The following is an 18,967-nucleotide window of genomic DNA, read 5'->3' on the forward strand; positions in this document are numbered from 1 at the left end:
TGCTTTGTCCTTAGTTGTGTGAAATGTCTTTGCGCTAATTGTGTTTGTTATTTGGTTATTTCTTCTAATGTGTTGGTGATGTAGTGCAGGCCTGGGCAACCTGTGGCTCTCCAGCTGTTGTAAAACGACAAGTGCCATCATGCCTTGCCACAGTTTTGATCTTAGTGAATGCCAAATGTGTTGGCGGGCATGCTGGGATGTGTAGTTTCACTACATCTGGAGAGACACAGGTTGGCCAGGGCTGATGTAGTGTTACTCTTAATTCTGTTTTTTTTTGCATTATGTATTGTCAATGTTTCTGGTTGTGTTGACCTTTTTCTGGTGTCTGCTTTTCCAAGTAAATGTTAGTCGGTGTTTTTTAATGAAGTGTGATTACTGTGTTTTATGCATATGTTTTCATATAATATTATTTTCAATGGATGTATGCTTATTTTGTGTTGTTCAGGGTTATCATTTGTGTTGATGATGTGTATTTGCATGCATTTGTAAGTTTGATGATTTCATTTTAGTGCAGATATTTGTGGCTACTGTATTATTGTTAGCGTCTAAAATTGGTAACTGAGCATGCAATATTGTGGCTGTGTAATGCTACGACGTATGTGTCTTAAGTATTATAATATTGTGCATTATTTGCCTTTGTGTATATATTGTTTGGTGATTTTGTTTTGCATTTAAAGTATACACACCCAATGTAGTCATGCATTCAAGGCTAAGCATCGCTTAGTTTAAGTCACAGCAGGTACCACATATGTTTACATCCCAATAAGTAATTGGCATAAACATATCAACCAAAGAGTATGTTCATATCGACATTTTTCATCTTTCTACAGTACGCCAGAGAAGCAGCACAGCCAGGCCACATCCAACACTGCCTAGAGCTGCAGATGGTGGGAATGCAGGTAAGATTTAACTGTAACCACATATTCTGCAAACACATAGAAACACAAAATGATAACGAAGATCTTATCACACAGGTTCTTCGTCTAATCCGCCTCCACTAAGGCGCCCATCACAGGGCTCGGTTACTGTGGCTCCGAGGCCACACAAGAGGCCCCGTCTTGAGGCTCAAGCTCCAGCACCAGCATCACCACCCCAACGGCGCATCTCCGCAGTGTCTGTCGTGCCACCACTCGCTCTTTTGGCCAGCCCCCAAAGTGAGGATCCACAATCCCCACAGTTGTCTGGTGAGTAAACCTAAAATTTATGTGTAAATAAGTTAAAAAACAGTGAAGTAGATTTAATAACCTGGAGAAGGCATAAGGTAGTGAAAAAACACTGTTATGTGCAAGATGCTAAAGGCAGCAGTACAAAATAAACACAACTGTTAATGTACATTTTGGAGCAGCTTGCCTGGTGCCTTTAGCACCTTGCACATATCACTGGTTTCTCACTTCCTTATGCCTTCTCCAGGTTTATACATCTACATCACTGTTAGTACTGTAAAAACAAAACACAAAATGACCACTCATACTTGCAATAATAAACAACTACAAGTAGATGGTGTTAACGTATTTTTAGAAGGTTAATTGTCAAATTTGATGTTGCCCATATCAACACATTTTCGCAGTTGTTTTTTTGCAAACTAAAAAAACAAAACAAAATTAAAAAAAAAAACAATTGTTTGACATGGGCAAAAATAACACTTCAAAACACAGGGCACCTTAAAAATTTCAATAACATTGTTAATGTGTACATGTTAGTCCACTATATTAGTTAACGTTTTGGCCAAACCACTGACTGCCTTGACCAATGTATTGTGTGTATATATATATATGGATGCTGCGGTCCGGCACTCCCTGTAAGCCTTTTCAGATATCTATCGCTGGTACCCTCACGGTGTGGATTCCATAGTATTGCAAAGGTGCGGCACTCATGCTTATCTCATAAAGAAATGGACATCTGTCCGCAATTCTTCTTCAACGTTTCAATTTATTTGTCAAATTGTCATCAGGAAATAATACAATTACAAACAAGTACATTTATATATACATACCGTGCAAGGATAAGGACCCAGTCAGGCAGGAAAATCACCCACGCCGCCGGTGTGTGAGTCACTCTGACGTCATTAACAATGGACCACCAAAGGTCAATTATGACGTCAGTGTGAATACGATTGCTATAGCAACCATAAGCAGTATTCATACATAGAATTCATTTATAAGAATTAAAAAACCACTACACCGACCACAAAAAACATAAAACATATACAATATACTAAAACTACACTTATATCAAATGAAAGCAGCAGTCATTTACGGATAATGGCAAGTTAGCAGCGGAGAACAAAACTTATCTTCAGAAGCAAGATATATTTAAACGAAACATTTGTATTCAACAATCTGTTACAATTGTCTTTATCACTCAGATAAATTAATCATGTGACCTTAGATGGTAACAAAAGATAATTACTGAATAATATATTACACAATACCTGCAATTTGGATTGAAACACCGCACTCTACTTATGAATAACATACACCCAATTAGGATTAACCCTTTGCGGTATTATTATCAATCAAGCCTATATCACGATAGAGCTACTCATTACTGAACACATATAGGTCATAAGCTCCAGAATTTTACCGTAAACTCGAGTATATAATACATTCGTTTAACCCTTTGGGAGACATGACATTTAGGCGGTGTATCCATCTCGCCTCCAGACGTAACAGTTTTAATGATCTATTACCTCCCCGTACACAAGGTAAAACCGTGTCAATCATTCGGTATCTCAGGCTTGTCAACGAATGGTGTTTTTCAGCAAAGTGACGCACTACTGGCTGGTCACTAGTCCCTGAGGCAATTGCTGCCCGGATTGCTGTTCTATGATTCCCCATTTGTTCCTTAAATTTCGATTCAGTCTTGCCTATATAGCTAAGGCCGCAAGAACACACAATTTGATAAATTACAAAGCTAGAATTACATGTAAAGTGATATCGAATTCTGTACGGTTTTCCAGTGTGAGGGTGGTAGAATACATCTCCAGTCAACAGAAACTGGCACGTTACACATGTACATTTAAAACAGCCATTCTTACTGTGGCCAAAAATGCCTGATTTTTTATTTAATCCTGTTGTATCTGTTTTCACAGTGACCAGCCAGTAGCGCGTCACTTTGCTGAAAAACACCATTCGTTGACAAGCCTGAGATACCGAATGATTGACACGGTTTTACCTTGTGTACGGGGAGGTAATAGATCATTAAAACTGTTACGTCTGGAGGCGAGATGGATACACCGCCTAAATGTCATATCTCCCAAAGGGTTAAACGAATGTATTATATACTCGAGTTTACGGTAAAATTCTGGAGCTTATGACCTATATGTGTTCAGTAATGAGTAGCTCTATCGTGATATAGGCTTGATTGATAATAATACCGCAAAGGGTTAATCCTAATTGGGTGTATGTTATTCATAAGTAGAGTGCGGTGTTTCAATCCAAATTGCAGGTATTGTGTAATATATTATTCAGTAATTATCTTTTGTTACCATCTAAGGTCACATGATTAATTTATCTGAGTGATAAAGACAATTGTAACAGATTGTTGAATACAAATGTTTCGTTTAAATATATCTTGCTTCTGAAGATAAGTTTTGTTCTCCGCTGCTAACTTGCCATTATCCGTAAATGACTGCTGCATTCATTTGATATAAGTGTAGTTTTAGTATATTGTATATGTTTTATGTTTTTTGTGGTCGGTGTAGTGGTTTTTTAATTCTTATAAATGAATTCTATGTATGAACATTGCTTATGGTTGCTATAGCAATCGTATTCATACTGACGTCATAATTGACCTTTGGTGGTCCATTGTTAATGACGTCAGAGTGACTCACACACCGGCGGCGTGGGTGATTTTCCCACCTGACTGGGTCCTGATCCTTGCACGGTATGTATATATAAATGTACTTGTTTGTAATTGTATTATTTCCTGATGACAATTTGACAAATAAATTGAAACGTTGAAGAAGAATTGCGGACAGATGTCCATTTCTTTATGAGACAAGCATGAGTGCCGCACCTTTGCAATACTATATATATATATATATATATATATATATAATAGAAATCCAGAGGTCTTAATTACATACAGTTTACATACAATGTAGAACCCCACAAACCGGCAAAGGCCAGCTATCCCCAGGGCAGCACAACGCAAGAAGGTAAAGTGTTAGTATGTGTTAATAAAGGAAAACAAAATCTATATACAAAAATTAATATACTAGTGAAAGTGTAATTAAAAGACCAGAAGGATTAGTAAATGTGTTAAGGGGTGGTAAATAAGAACTCGCAGTGTGCTACCCCAAAGCAGCCCAGTCCCACCAATCCAGGGGGAACCGCACCCCTGACCCGCCCCAGGTACTAATAATAATAATAACAACCCTTCCGGGTAATATAACATAATGCCACATGATAATGGCATCTGAGCACTTAGACTTGTTGGAAATAGTGCTTACGCACAATTACTTTGTGTTTGACGGTAGGTTTTATCTGCAAACATCAGGCTGTGCGATGGGGTCCAATGTGGCCCCATCGTACACTAATGCGTACATATTTGTAGCAGAACAGGAGATATTCTTCCAGAATACGAGTTTTTCTGAATGTATTCATTTTTTTGTTCGATACATCGATGACGTGTTCATCATTTGATATGGTACACGTGAGAAGTTTATTGAATGCATTGAAATACATAATTTGACCTGTCACCCTTTAAAATTCACGTATAACATCAGTACTGTAAGCGTAAATTATTTGGATGTATTAGTCAAAATTGAGGACAGTCATGTTCTAACTGAGCTGTACCACAAACCCACTGATAGGAACACGTTGCTGCATTCTGACAGCTTTCACCCACAGCCTCTTAAATATGGGTTACCATACTCTTAATTTGTGCGGGCTGTTCGCATTTGTAGTAATAATGCTGCAGCCATTAAACAAATTGATGAAATGATTGTGAAATTCCAGCAAAGAGGTTATGAATTGGGACCACTACTACAAGCCAAAACCAAAGCATTGGAAAGAAATAGAGATGATCTACTATTGGGCAAGAATGGTGAAAATACTAATAAGAAGTTGCCATGGATCAATCATTATAATGTCCATAGTAAAGCTATTAGCCACACGGCCAAGAAATTATGGCCTATTGTAGGGACAGATAAGTCTTTGAGTCTCAGTGAAACAGCTCTTATGCCATCATATACTAGGGGCAAAAACATCAGGGACTGGATTGTTAAAGCTGATATAACCTGTCTTAATGCAGCACAAAGTGAACAGAATACTTTTCTCTCATTGAAGAAAGGATGTTTCAGATGCTTAAATTGTACCACTTGTAGAGCATTAAATGTGGGTACATATTTCTGTAATCCTCATAGTAGACGCCGTTATAGAATTCAACATAGGGTGATCTGCACAACCAAATTCATTGTCTACATAATTATATGTCCGTGTGGACTCAATTATGTCGGCAAGACTGATCGCACATTGAGATAGCGCATTTCTAATCACAAATTATCCATTAGAAATGCCTTAGCGGCAGGCTGCAGTGATCAGCCTGTCGCACGGCATTTTTTGATGGCCAAACACAATGTATCTTGTTTGAGATACATGATTATTGATCATGAGCCTGTACGTGTACAGGGTGGTGATAGGTCAGTAAGACTGTTACGTAAGGAAGCAAAATGGATTCATGAATTGTGTACTCTTGCCCCAAATGGCTTAAATGAGAATCCAGGTTTACACTGCTTTTTGTATCAATAGGTGATAATGCCTCTAGGCCTGTGTATCAGCTTTATATATGTATTGGGTTGATGAGCGGCATGCGTCGTTTGACTATTAGGCATGTTCATATATTATAGCTTCGTTTTTAACATCTATTGTATGCTTTTGTATACTTTGTCATGTTCGATTGCTTTTATGTCTGTTACTTCAGACGTAATTTTAATATGTGTATCTGCTGGATATGAGGTCCATAGCTGCATATTATTTGTGTATATCATGTTGTCCTGACAACGTGGCGCCGAGTGGTGACGTCATCGGTGGGCGCCTGCACGCGGACGGGTATATAAGGTATGTTTCTTTTTTTATGTATTGAACCTGAGGACAGGGTGGACAATAAAACCCCGAAACGTTGTTGCATTACTCCTGCATCCTGTTTGAATTATTGACCGAGTGCCGCCGTTCATGCTCTGTCTATGTTGGACCTCGCTCTGGGGTACCTAGGAGGGCACCGGAAAAGTTAAAGGTACATTGGGAGTGCTGCCACAAGAATCTGTATATAATATATATATATATATATATATATATTTATATATATAAAATAGAAATCCAGAGGTCTTAGTTACATACAGTTTACAAACGTATCATAAGCCACCAGGCCCCGACAAGGCTCCTCTGATGCTGGTGGTCCCATACTCTAGGTCTGGGCCTGGGGTGTAGAACCCCACAAACTGGCAAAGGCCAGCTAACCCCAGGGCAGCACAACGCGAGAAGGTAAAGTGTTAGTATATGTTAATAAAGGAAAACAAAATCTATATCCAAAAATTAATATACTAGTGAAAGTGTAAGTAAAAGACTAGAAGGATTAGTAAATGTGCTAAGGGGGTGCTAAATAAGATCTCACAGTGTGCTACCCCAAAGCAGCCCAGCCCCACCATTCCAGGGGGAACCGCACCCCAGACCCGCCGCAGGTACTAATAATAAAAACAACAACCCTTCCGGGTAATATATCAATGCCACATAATAATGGCATTTGAGCAAATGTATCCGAATTGAGAGCTAACTCACCTGAAGATACCCCCGGGATCTCCAAATGGCACTACAGAGACCAGCATACCCTCCAAACACTGGTCCCATCCATGCCCCTCATACTAACAGAACAAAATGTAAGTTGCTCAAATCAATAAGGAAATACAGCTCAGGTGCATGACAGGGAGGGGGTAGGATTTCTATTATATGTATGTATGTATGTATGTATATATATATATATATATATATATAATTCGATACAAAGAACCAGCACCTCCAGATAAATGCAAAAAGTTTTTATATAGAAGAATAAAGTGCACAAAGCAGACAAATAACCGGAGGCATGGTTAAAGATATTGTAAGAAACTTTCACAAAAAGATGCCATGTAGGGTGGCCAATTCTTACCAGACCATAATGCCTGCCACCAGTCGAAAAGTTGAATGGTCAACAGCCGTTTCGGTGCTGTACAAGCACCTTCATCATGGACAACCAACATAATGTCACCAAACATTTATACCTAACTAATGATCCTAAACAGAACTCACCTGCAAGTGTTACCAGCGCAGGTGTGTGGACACAAGGGCCGGAAACATGCATCACGACCGGAAGTGACGTGACGTGTCAGGCACAACGCTTCATGTCCGGAAGGGACCCTCATAGCAAGGCCGAGAGCAGCCGTCACCATGACAACCCGGGTAAGCAGAAAAATGGCTTTTAACACCGGGAGACACTGTGCGGCTGCTCTCACTCAATTGCCTGACATCCATGCCGTGATCACGTACAGCGTGGCCGGCTTCGCCACCAATATCCGGACGGAGCACGCACTAGCACCCGTGAAACGCAAGCATTGCCCTGGCAACCATATGCAGTATATATACAACACTAAATAGGAATGTAATGGTGCAGATTTTATATATAGTCTTTCATGTCTTGGTACATGTACAGCTCGGTGTGCTGGGGGACACCAGGGGTTTATCCCCAATGTATTTCTATTCACGAGTACCTGCCAGTCCAGTCCTTGTCTAGTGTGTGTGCCCGTCTGTCCAGCCTTAACCCACTCCGTGCCAGGTGGGTGTCTACTCCAGCATATTTTCCTTGCACTTGCCCAGCCTCCAATATTTCCCTTGTCCACATTAAGACTGGGGGTATCTGAGTACCGGGTAGACCTAATCCACCTAGGAAAGGCAGCTGCTAAAGGTGAAGCTTTAGTACAGATGTAGCCACCTTTATCTTGACTGGCTGAAGCATTTGTCCCGATCGAGCATACGCAGCGTACCGGGGCGTAGGGAGGCGCGCCTAGTCACAGAGAGGCGTACCTAATCGCATGGAGGCAGACAGAACGTTTGGCGTTACCTTTACGTGTAATACCTGCGATCATCCACCAGATGTCGCTTTTTACAATCACCACTGTGCATGCGTGTGGTCTCCCGTAAAATACAATACTGAAATATATAATAAGGACTACTTTACTAAGGCGTCTCATTACGCTGCATACAGTAAATACTCATTACGCTGCATTATTTAATACAGTAAATACTCATTACGCTGCATTATTTAATACAGTATATACGGTACAGACGCAAATAGTACAGCATACAGTACAGGTTGAGTATCCCATATCCAAATATTCCGAAATACGGAATATTCCGAAATACGGACTTTTTTGAGTGAGAGTAAGATAGTGAAACCTTTGTTTTCTGATGGCTCAATGTACACAAACTTTGTTTAATACACAAAGTTATTAAAAATATTGTATTAAATGACCTTTAGGCTGTGTGTATAAGGTGTATATGAAACATAAATGAATTGTGTGAATGTAGACACACTTTGTTTAATGCACAAAGTTATAAAAAATATTGGCTAAAATGACCTTCAGGCTGTGTGTATAAGGTGTATATGAAACATAAATGCATTCTGTGCTTAAACTTAGGTCCCATCACCATGATATCTCATTATGGTATGCAATTATTCCAAAATACGGAAAAATCCCATATCCAAAATACCTCTGGTCCCAAGCATTTTGGATGAGGGATACTCAACCTGTATATGATCCATCTACAGTACAGAGATACTACGGACAGTGATTTGGCATCCAGGAACTTAGGGAGGAGCTTTTATCTCTCTCCATTATACTTAGAAATATTACAATGAAGAGAGATAAAAGCTCCTCCCTAAGTTCCTGGATGCCAAATCACTGTACTTAGTATCTCTGTACAGTATGTCCTACTAGTGTACTAATTAGCAGGAACAGCTTGTAACGTACAGTGGCAAGTTTAATCTTTCTATGTATAATATAGAGAGATAAAAACTCCTCCCTAAATTCCTGGTTGCCAAATCACCATCCTTATTATCTCTGTATAGTATTTTCTATTAGGGTACTAATTAGCACGAACAGCTAATTAGTACCCTAATAGAACATACTGTACAGAGATACTAAGTACGGTGATTTGGCATCCAGGGACTTACTGGGGACCTTTTATCTCTCTCCATTATACATAGAAAGATTAAACTTGCCGCTGTACGTTACAAGCTGTTCGTGCTAATTAGTACCCTAATATAGAACATACTGTACAGAGATACTAAGTACGGTGATTTGGCATCCAGTTAAAAGCTGTTCGTGCTAATTAGTACACTAGTAGAACATACTGTACAGAGATACTAAGGACGGTGATTTGGCATCTAGGAACTTAGGGAGGAGCTTTTATCTCTCCATTATACATAGAAAGATTAAACTTGCCACTGTACGTTACAAGCTGTTCGTGCTAATTAGTACACTAGAAGAACATACTGGGGACTCGGACTCATACAGTACTTGCATTTCAAAAGCACGGTATTTTCCACCACCTCCCGCTAGCCCATCGCCCTTCCCCTCTGGGAGCCTGCACAGGTCATGCAGTAGATAGGGAGGGAGTTATTCACATAAACCAGGGCAAAGCTGCAGGAGCGGTTGTACTGTTAAGGTTCTATGCACCATACGGTACACATACAATTCTGCAGCAGGGCAGACTCAATTGAAATGGCTACCGCCTGTGACTCCTTGCCCCAAGGAGGCCCTCGGCTATGGAACAAGTAACAGCACAGATTTTGTAGGTCACGGGGCAATGCTGAAGGAGCGTCAGAATCCCCTAGCTAAAATACACAGGGTCGATAGGGATAAGCGAGGTCTATGCACTTAACGATACCCCAGACCCCATCGCATCGCAAAGTGACAAAATATCCAAGGCACATGAACATCCACCTTGTGTCAGCACTCAGCTATGGAGCGAGTGACGGCATAGGTTTTGCAGGCTTCGGGGCATTGCTGAAGGAGCGTCGGAATCCCCTAACTAAAACACACAGGGGCGATAGGGTTAAGCGAGGTCTATGCACATAATGCTACAAGGCGGGGGTTCATGTGCCTCAGACATTTTGTCACTTTGTGATGCGATGGGGTCTGGTGTATCGTTATGTGCATAGACCTCACTTATCCCCATCGACCCTGTGTATTTTAGCTAGGGGATTCTGACGCTCCTTCAGCATTGTCCCGTTCTTTGACCACGGTATTTTCCACTGCCTCGCCCAACCCCCATCCCACTTTCCCATTCCCCCCTGGGAGCCTGCACAGTTCATGCAGTAGACAGGTAGGGAGTTCTGATCAGGTTACAAGATAAGATTTATATGAAACCTGTGTGCACCCTTCCATTGAATGTATAACAAATAAAAAAAATGATAACAAAGTGAATGTCACGTGAACTCGGACGCTCATACTGTACATGTATTTCAAAAGCACGTTGTTTATGTATTGTACATACTTCCTTTTAAACAATAAGTTGCGTCTCCATACACAAGCTTGCGTCTGCATACACAAGTGTGTTAACATGTTCGTTTGTGTCTGTATAAACTATTTATTTATATTGAGAACTCTCACCGTCTGACCATTGGTCACCATCTATTTACATTACTGTCATCACTGACTATTTGCCAGAGCTGTAGATCAATCCGCTGCTATACGATTTAAAGTACTGGATTAGTGGAGCATTAGCCACCCAGTGGTGGAGATGTGTAATGCATGCTGAGTATCTAGAATCGCCTCAACGCGCCTGCCTGTGATTAAACTCAGCAATCTAAGCTATCGCCTTAGCGTGACTAAACGTCCGTCTAGGCGGAGAATCGGTCAAGATAAAGGTGGCTACATCTGTACGCAGGACACTAGAGGATTGCTGGGCTTGCGTAACAGCCATTTTCATATCCACAGATGCTGAGAAGGCATTTGACAGGGTGAAATGGGACTTCTTACTGGGTGTACTGGAATATCTGGGTCTTGGTCCAAGGGGTATTCATAAGACCAGAGCTCTTTATACTTTCCCTTCTGCCTGTAAAAATAATGGATCCTGTGAAGATCTTTAATGGTACTCGCCAGGGCTGTCCATTATCCCCACTAGTATTTGTTTTATGTAAGGAGGCTTGAGCCATTCAGCAGAATACAAATGTAAAGGTTTTGCAAGTAGATGGCAAATAATACAAATGAGCGATTTTTGCCGATGGCAATAGTTACCAACCTTCTAACGTCTATTCCTAGCTTATTTACAGAGTTTCATCGGTTTGACGCATTATCTAATTTTAAAGTGAATTTGTCTATATCACTGGCGCTCTAAATCTTACAGTGGATGAATCAACTCTACAGATCATACAGTCTCCTATTTTATGTGGCATCTGACACAGATTAAATATTTAGGTGTTTTCATATGTTAAGACCTCTCACAGATTTTCTCTGCAAATTATACGCCTTTATTAGCTAAACTGCGGATTGATCTTTATGCCTGGCATTCATTGAGAATCTCGTGGATGGGGAGAAACGAGTGTTATTAAAATGAATGTACTACCTATGCCCGTGCTGCACCCCTTCAGTGGAATGCACTCCCCCACTCCATTACACTCTCCCCCATCTTGCAAATCTTCAAACAGGCACTAAAAACCCACCTGTTCATCAAAGCATACCCTCCCGACGCATAACCGAGTCCTGAGGCCGCTCCTGCCATCAGGCTACCTCCCGCTTACTTGCACCTCATGTCATCTGTCGACCCTTCCCACTAGATTGTTAGCTCTTCAGAGCAGGGCCCTCTTTCCTCTTGTTATCTAAGCCCTCTTCTCGACACATTTCACTCACAGCTCTCCCCTACTCAGCGACCATCTTTACCGCTTTTTCTCCTGCTGGTAAAGGCTCATCTCCATCTATGGCCACCAGCCCCTAGTAGTACGATGATCACTCCCTCACTACTTACATCTTAGCTGTATAATGTCTTGAGAATTGTGGTGCTCCTTGTTACCTGTACTCTATTTTTGTTATTTATTTACTGTAATGCTAAGTATTGTCTCCCTGTACTGTCCTTTGTACGGCGCTGCGAAACACTTGTGGCGCCTTATAAATAAAATTGAATAATAATAATAATACCTAGGGTACTTTATCTTCTGCAAACAATTCCTATTGCAATTGCAAACTCGTGGTTTACTGAACTTCATCGGATTGTGAGGGACTTTGTATGGGCAGATGGTAGACCCCATTTCAAGCATGAGATTCTATATAGGAGGAAACACCAGGGGGGCATGCAACTACCCCATTTTCTTACATATTATCAGACAGTGCTCTGTACAAGAGTAACGGCTTGGAGCCGACTATCAGGTAGGAAACAATGGGTCGACATTGAAGCGGCCTCCCTCCCCATGCTCAATCCTGAGTTTCCTTGGTTTTTGACGCTCTCGTCAGTTTCTCACCCTCTCTTAGGCCCTACTGTATCTTGCTGGAGACAGTTGTGCAACCAACCTTTATTATCTCCATCTCCGTCAACTCCTTTATTTATTTTTCAGCTTTTCCTCCTGGTGTCCCCTTCCACTTTTTTCCGAATTTGGCGCTTACAGGGGGGTTTTAAAAATAAGCCAACTTCTTGACTCTTGTGGTGTTATCAGTTGTTTTTTTCCATTCCAGCCAAATGGAATTTAGCAAATAAAGAAATATGGAAATATCTTCAAATTAAACACTTTTTGATCAGTTTAGACAATACTGCAGCATATAACTGGGGACACACTCTGAGAATATGTGTACAACCTCATCGTACCCTCCACATCCCTTATCTGACATCTACACAATTGTTATTAATCACCTTTTTTCCACTAGGCCAAACTTTATGTCTACTTGGAAAGCTGATTTACAGGGATTAGTTCAACAGGATGACTGGTCAGAAATTCTTAAAACCCCTTTTTTCAGTTCCTCAAACATGCTAATCATGAAAAACACACTACAGTATAAGGTATTCTCACGATGGTATAGATGGGCAAATGTTTTAGCCAAAATGTTTTCAGGAGTTCCTAATGTTGGAGATGCCAGAGGGCTGTTTGACCCTTGCTCAAGCCCTTTATCTCCTAACCATGAGACATTTCTCTCCCCTCTTCCTTTCCTTTCTCTCTCAATTCTCTTTTCCTTTCTTTGTTCTCTCCATCTAGTGTTCTTTCCTCGGATCTGTTGGATGTACTTCTTTAACAAGTACGCAACTTTTTAGAGTACTTTGTATAGATCTATATTGATGTTGTAAAATTACAGGTTCAACATATGCCATTTGTATACTGTCTCTGATTTGGTGTATTATGTTATGCTAAACTTTGCTTAACATTGCATGTTATGTTTATTTTTGGCTGTGCTGTCAACCAATAAAGATAATTTGCATAAAAAAATAAAATCTTAATTTTTTTTAACCTTAAATTAGAATATATAGGGGGCGTGGCCTGACCAGTAAGCAGGATAGACGTGCCTGTGTGAAGCTACGGGCCAGGGTTATCATAAAACCTTATTTAGCCCCTGTTTAGCCCACATTTGGCTCCCACCACACCTTGTATAGCACCCTTACTCCCTGGAACAAGTGTGCATGGTCTCGGAGCCGGGGTGGGGGGCTCCAGCCTCCTTGCGGGTTGAGGCCTGCACACTCCACAGGAGCCGGGGCCTGTATTTTCACATGGGTCTGGAGCCGATGAACTACCCTCGGGTACACATCATTGTGCTGCTCGCTGACCAGCCCTGCTTCCTCCCCTACTCTGTGTCCAGCTCTATTTCCCTGCTGGCGGCCCTGATCGTGAAGGCGTTTGGGGTCTCCTCACTGCTGTCACGTCTAGCAAAGTTTGAGGATCCGGCAGCTGAGATTTGCCCGAGGAGGTAGCAGGCTGTGGATGAACAAGATGAGGGGGTTGGATATTGTTCCTTCGCATGGGACACGGAGCAATGAAGAACATAGGCGGGGTTTGAGAGTCAATGGAAAGTATTTATTATGTACAGGGCTGAGGTAGAGAACTGAGGCTGTAGCACGATGGTTAAGGAACGTAATTGCGGATAAAGAACTGCGGGTTGTGGCTTGAAAGACGAGGTTGTGATTAATGAACTGCGGAACTATGGATAGTGGTTAAAGACGTGGCTGGAGGCGAAGAACTGTGGACTGTGATTTGAAAGACAAGACTGTAGATGACGAACTGTGGAACTGTGGATGGTGGTTGAAGACGTGGGCCTATATTTACTGATAATCCGAGTTTGACCGATTTGTGTTTTTTTTTCTAAGTCCCAACACAGGAATTCACTAAGCACAAATCTCGGCAGTGTTTGGGCTATTCGTAATGGTTTTCAAGGCTAAGTTCAGAAATACGAATGAATAGACCATCGGTCAAATGCGGCTGTTATTTCATACAACACGGGTATTCACTATTAATTCGTATTTGGGTGTTAGTCTCTGAATGCTCAAGTGCGGGTGTTTTTTTTTGCGATTCGTTAAAAAAAGCAGCAAAAAAAATAGACCTGCTTTTTCCTGGCGAGTTTGGATAATCATGCACGGATCAGTGAGATCTGTGCATGGTTATCTATGGGAAAGGGTCGTCTAGTGTAAAAACTGAAAAAAAAAATTGCGTGGGGTCCCCCCTCCTAAGCACAACCAGCCGCGGGCTCTTTGAGCCGGTCCTGGTTGCAAAAATATGGGAGGAAAATTGACTGGGGATCCCCCATATTTTAACAACCAGCACCGGGCTCTGTGCCTGGTCCTGGTGCCAAAAATACGGGGGACAAAAAGCGTAGGGGTCCCCCGTATTTTTAACACCAGCACCGGGCTCCACTAGTCAGAGAGATAATGCCACAGCCGGGGGACACTTTTATATAGGTCCCTGCGGCCCTGGCATTAAATCACTAACTAGTCACCCCTGGCCGGGGTACCCTGGAGGAGTGGGGACCCCTTAAATCAAGGGGTCCCCCCCTCCAGCCACCCAAGGGCCAGGGGTGAAGCCCGAGGCTGTCCCCCCCATCCAAGGGCGGCGGATGGGGGGCTAATAGCCATGTGTAAAAATAAGAATATTGTTTTTTTGTAGCAGTACTACAAGTCCCAGCAAGCCTCCCCTGCAAGCTGGTACTTGGAGAACCACAAGTACCAGCATGCGGTGGCAAAGCGGGCCCGCTGGTACCTGTAGTACTACTACAAAAAAAATACCTAAATAAAAACAGAACTCACACACCTTGAAAGTAAAACTTTATTACATATGACAATTGTAAATTCCTTTGTCGTATAAACAACCCTTTATGAAGTCTAAGAACACTGTACGCTGTTTACTTAAGGAGTACCGTACGGGTACGCTGGTTGCGTAACGATCGCTCAGCCGTAGGCGAGACGCTCAAGCGTCACGTTCGCTCACGGCCCAGCGATCACAGGACAGCACGTTAAGGGCTATGACTAGAGTAATGATTCGCTATGGCGTAGCGGACGCTCGAGACCACGAGGAGATCACCAGCGGCGCAGACGCTCACAACGCTATACCTTTATGTCTAAACCTTATACCAATGAAATACACAGAATACCTTAATGTGAATACAGGGTGTAAGTGCAACCTTGTGTAACCTGACTAACTACAAAGCTGCTTGAGCGTCACCGACGCTCAAGTGAACACTTAACACTATAGGAAATACACAGATACTGGTTTAGGGTCCAAAGCCTATTAACTGTATTATATCTAATATACTTGTAAAAGGGGATAACAGTACAAATGATACACTACAATATAACAGAGACTTCCTAACCAAAATACAATACTATCTAATACAATTCAATACTAGTCTAGGGGAGATGTGAGAGAAAAGAGAAAGGAGAGAGAGAGAGAGAGATGAGAGAAATTGGCTCACAGTAAGACAATGATTACGGAGAGAAACTTACGCACAAAGGGTATGATCGCATGCGCCTCGATATCCAGCTCCCGGTTATCAGCAGAAAACCGTTGATGAGAGAGTGAGTTTGGATATGGTCGGCCTGCCTATTTATGCCCCACACACAATGCAATCTCATAGTCCCTACAATCCCATTGTCCATTGGACGTCGGAATTCGGCCCTGTATCATAACAAAAGGTCATAGGTTGATTCATACAGGTGGGCTGTGACGATTTCAAACAGCTCAGGTGGGTGGGAAACTAGGTTTCCCGCCGCATACCTGAGTATGAGTAAATAATAGGAATGGACATAAACTTCTTATGTCCATAACTATTCGCACGAGCGATTAATACGCTCCAAACCAACACCGGAATATTGCTAATTAAATACTCTTCCGATGGGTACCAAACACTGCTGCATGACTCCTGTTAGACCCTTCCTACAATACAAAGAGGGATTCCTCAGCTCAGGGACATTCTATATTAACCAAACTTTCAGAAACTATCAAAGGGACCATGATCTACAAACTACATTAATTGTGAAAATATGTAACGAAGGAGTCGCACGCTACGACTACATAAACTCTACCGTAAATACGCATACCGTGCGCCCGCGGGTGCACGCTATTGCGGGTATGCGCCTTCACGGGAGAGCGTACGCATGCGCAGCGCAGACCAGTGTGCGGTGCAAATATGGCAACGTGCATAGAGACATTTTTCTGACTTTGACAGTCCACCCTTTGGCAGTCAATAATAACTGCCACCTTCTAAAACATTTCAAAAGGAGAAAAATGTAAGTCAGGGGTTAATTGATTTCTATGGTGGGGTAAGGAAGAAGAGTGGAGTAGGTGTGAAGAGGGTGTGACCTAGTGAGAAAGCAGAAGCATGTGTGTATGAGTCCATGTTTGGAGGGTCATGTATCATCGTGCCGTACGTGTGGTAAATCAAGCTTCGAGGTATTGCGAAGTATACATTTGAATTCCTTCTTATCCCGTACTAAGGGCCTGTGGATGGGCTGTCAAACTCTACCGAGCTCATTTCGGCTTTCAGTTGTAACAAAATGGGGATGCACATTTTAGTTGATGATACATGAATGGGGGAGGTATGTGGTTGCTGATATCTGTGCCTGTATTCCCTATCGACTATGTGTGTCATTACCTGAGGGTTGTAGAGATGAAGATAAAGAACACTTATGGAAAATGCAATGATATTCTATGTCAGGGAAATGTACATCTGTCGTTGAAGTTGTGTTCGGTATCTGTTGAGAGTCGTCTTCTTTGCGCTGTATTGCTCCTTGGGCATGAGCAAATAGCTTTGTCAGTGCCATCAGATTTACAAAAAAAATGTTGGGCTAGCGTGAGTTTAAAATACTAGGGAAACTGGGGATCCATGGCAAAGTTCATCAAGTGTCCATATCATAGGTTGTCAAAACTTCATCTTTGGTGCTTGTCTGTTGTCTGTATAGCGTCTCGTCAACTTCCTCGTCCAAGGGGGTCTTTGTATCTTGGAGAAAAGCAGAAAAACAGGTGAAAGAAACGGACCGTATAATCGCATTTTCATCACATTCTGGTTTCTATCATTGGGTCATAAATCAAATCCAGGTTAATTACAATTTCCTCGCTCCTCAAGCTCATCACTTTTGTACTTTGTTTGCACCTCATTAAAGCCTGCCCGCATCTAAATATCAATCCAATCGATATAATGACACCCAAGATACATAGTAGAAACTTTCCAACATCCATTATGACTCCTTGAGCCCAGTCTCCCAAACCGGAGAACCAATTTCGCGGGTTCAACCATGACACCCAACCAGTCAGCTCATTACCTACAGCAGCAAGGGTGAGATTGTGTTTTCGACGAAATTCCCACTTCAATTGGAGAATATCGTCCATCTTTTGGTCTATGACCTCTACCGGATCCTCGGTGCTATTTGTGATATACGTGCAACACTTTATGCCGTACTGTGTTGCCAATGTAACACAATATCCGCCTGTTACTGCTGTAAGATAATTGAGAACCATCCTATGCTGAACTAGTTCTGTTTTGTAAGCTTGAAGTTCTCTTCCAGTGTATCTAAACGTGTCATCATACATTTCAGTGATATTATCTAACAAATTGGCGAGTGCGGAAATGTATCTATAATTCATCACTCCTCGAGCGGTGCGAGTGAAATCTAACGCTACCAGAACCTGAATCCCGGTGGATTCATGGATAAGATCAGAGGCCGGATGCTCTAACCTTTCTGACAGTTGTCTTTTAACTCGGTGCTCGTAATGAGTGTGAGTATAAGGAGCTTGGGCACCACGGTGTATGTCCTTCATTTTGTCATGTGTAACAGTCATCACTTCAGGCAATACTTTTCCAATATAACACAATCCTTCAGAGTTTGGGGCAAGCCACTTGTACGCCTTTCTCCCGCATATGAAATATGCATCATCGGGGAGAACATATGGGACAGAGAAGGACATTACCATATTACACACCTTCCAGGTGAATTCTCCTGACCCTAATTCTTCCATCTGCTTAATGCACGTATCGGTTTGTACGATATGTGCACAGTATCCTGGTGATACTTCTCCAACTCTAGTAATCCTATTTCCTAAGGTATATCGATACCGGAAAGATTTTCCTCTACTGGCTATGTGGCGTACAAGCTCTGTATCTGTAGGCATTCTATCTGCTCTGTGTGAAAAGGTCATGGTTAAATTGCTCCACGACACTTCCCAATTTCCCGGTTTTCTGGGATTGGAGATGTTGAAACATAAGAGGGACCTATCCACATGGTATTGGTGGAGCTTCAAACTAGGAGGGCTGGAGATGTTAAACCTCCGGTCCACCGGTCTCCCACCATTTAACTCAAGTACCTCCCCTAATGTTAAAGGAAATGGTACTAGCCCTGATTTGCTATGACCCTGAGGTACTTGAGAGCATACCCAACAATCTGTTTGGTTTAATACGTTACCCACTAAGGAGTGATAGTCACTCAATGGATGCCGGTCCATATGGATATTAAAACTGGATTGGCATTTC

At 42.0% G+C, this 18,967-nt stretch overlaps 1 long non-coding RNA gene across 1 annotated transcript in view; it reads left to right on the plus strand.

The window, feature by feature from the left end:
• The window catches only part of LOC135055983 (uncharacterized), a 184,231-nt gene that overhangs the window by 118,775 nt on the left and 46,489 nt on the right, over positions 1-18,967 (plus strand). The window contains exons 2-3 of the long non-coding RNA XR_010243861.1: positions 831-899; positions 975-1,184. This is a non-coding gene — a long non-coding RNA (uncharacterized LOC135055983). The remainder of the gene's footprint in view (positions 1-830; positions 900-974; positions 1,185-18,967) is intronic.

This window comes from Pseudophryne corroboree, chromosome 3 (assembly GCF_028390025.1).
Source record: "Pseudophryne corroboree isolate aPseCor3 chromosome 3, aPseCor3.hap2, whole genome shotgun sequence".
Classification (NCBI taxonomy): domain Eukaryota; kingdom Metazoa; phylum Chordata; class Amphibia; order Anura; family Myobatrachidae; genus Pseudophryne; species Pseudophryne corroboree.